Genomic DNA, 2,171 nt, shown 5'->3' with positions numbered 1-2,171 from the left:
ATTAAAATGTAGAAAATCAGAACAGCCAAAGAATTAAATAGATGGTGTATGGTCGGGCCCAGGAAGAATTACAAAGACTGCAGGGTTGGCAGTATGACCTCATGTTTGCCCTTTTATGAAACCATACTGTCTCACACATGTCTGAAAGATATCGACTCTGTAACGACAATACTGCTGCCCTTGGCCTCACTGGAGACTGTGGTCAGGAGATGTAAAAAACTGTGCTTACTATAAAACTTTGTTGTTTCATCATGCTGCTTAATCTAGCATGCTGCCTAGAAAGGCTTGTAGTAGGAAGAGTACAAATACTTCGCCAGCATGTCTCCTAGATACCATTTCACCCACTGCTCTGTTTGGCCACTAACATCTAGTCTCTCTCTTCAGCAATGGTGAGGCAGATTCCTTTTCCTCTGAGAAGAGAGTTCCACAGTTTGCTGCTCTTGCCAATAACAAAAATGTTGAAAAGCTGAGTGGCAAAGCTGTTGCCATTGCAATCTTTCACATCAAAAGAGCCAGGCTGTCTCTCTCTATTGGTGTTTCTCAAGTTAGCACCTCCAGTCACATACACAGATTCCCAGTGTCAAAACTTATTTTGCCTGTCTCCAAATCAATCTGAATGGTGTCATTCACCTTGATGAGGGTATCAGGGTATTGAACAGTATGAGTAGCATGGGTCACCAGATGAGGTATTTCTTTTGTGCCCATAAAGATCTTTTTCACTTTGCACAACTTGTACGTAGCCACCTCAGGCATAATATGATGTACAGCAAACTGACTCTTGGTGTCACAGTTCAGGCAGAAGTTCTCTCCAGTCTTGTCAGTACTGATGACATCCATAACCCAGCAGGGTAGGTTATATCAGTCCTGACTTTCCCATCAATCTTAATGAATCGCTGCATGCAAATCTTTTTTACTTCATCTCCAGTCAGGGTATACTTGAGTCCGTTCCTCGGGAAATGACCAGAGGCAAGCATTCCCTCAGCTTGTGAGGACCAGTGAACAGACAAGGAGCAAACACATGAGTCAACTTAGCCAGCATCCAATTAGAGCAGCTATGTATTTCAGATGTTTCTTAGGAACACAAGCCATGGCTGTCCTAAAAGCTCTCTAAAACTTTATGTTTGAAATTTTTATACTTCCTTTTTTCTCTTCTAAATCCGTACTACTCTGAATCACAAGAAAATGTTGGCACAGCAAAACAGAGAAGCATTTATCCACCCCCACCTATGAATTTTGTAACCCGACTTCCTTGTATGGTTTCAATAAAAGACTGGGGCCGAGTCAAGTCTGTAGAGCACTCTGATTCCCAAGTTCAGGAGCTCTCACTGCAAAAACAGCCTGCCGGCTTGTACCTCAATGTGTTTTCTTATTTGCCTACCGGGTATCCCTAGTCCTTGACGGCCCCCAACTCCTGTCAAGGTTAGACCCCAGAAAATATTGTTAACGTGTAACAATGTTGGTGGATACAGGAGCTGATGCTGGTATACATTCCCAAAAGTCTTGGAATCCAGATTGGCCACTCCAGAAGCTTTACACACAGTTTATAGGAATTGGTAAATTATCAGAAATAAGACAAAATGTTCAGTGGATTAACTGTGTGGGATCAGAAGAATAAACAGGGAAGTGGGGACCTTATATGGCTAACATACCCATAAATTTATGGGGGAAAAGATCTCTTACAGCAATAGGGGAAGCAAAGTAATATTCCTGCAATTCCAGGAACAGCAAATGAGGAAATTAAGTGTGATGTGGTAGATACTCCTGGGGAAGGTATTGATACTGGTGATCAAAAAATATTACAAGCTGTCCCCATGATCTAAAAACAATCCATCACAGGGACTGAATTTCTAAATTTATACAAAGGTCACTGCTGACAAACCAACAGCCTTGCCCCAGAAATGGTCATCAAACAAGCCTGTGTGACAAGAGCAGTGTCCCATAACAAAAGAAATATTGCAGACACTTGGACGACTAGTATAAGAGCAGCCGGAGACTCAAAATACTGAAGAGTCTACCAGCTCATTGAATTCCGCTGTTTGTTATAAAAAGGGAAATCAGATAAATAGAGAATAGCAATGTATTTAAGAGCAGTTAATAGAATAATTCAAATGATGGGTCCTTTACAACCTGGACTTCCTTTACCTTCTTTGTTACCACAATCATCACCTATA

The 2,171-nt window shown here is 41.5% G+C and overlaps 1 pseudogene; it reads right to left on the bottom strand.

The window, feature by feature from the left end:
- Positions 1-337: 337 nt before the first annotated feature.
- Positions 338-1,089, bottom strand: LOC116909394 (annotated as a pseudogene).
- Between the last annotated feature and the right edge of the window lie 1,082 nt (positions 1,090-2,171).

Source organism: Rattus rattus, chromosome 9 (assembly GCF_011064425.1).
Source record: "Rattus rattus isolate New Zealand chromosome 9, Rrattus_CSIRO_v1, whole genome shotgun sequence".
NCBI classification, from domain to species: domain Eukaryota; kingdom Metazoa; phylum Chordata; class Mammalia; order Rodentia; family Muridae; genus Rattus; species Rattus rattus.
The sequence above is the reverse complement of the archived record's forward strand: the minus strand, read 5'-3'. Positions and strand labels throughout refer to the sequence as shown.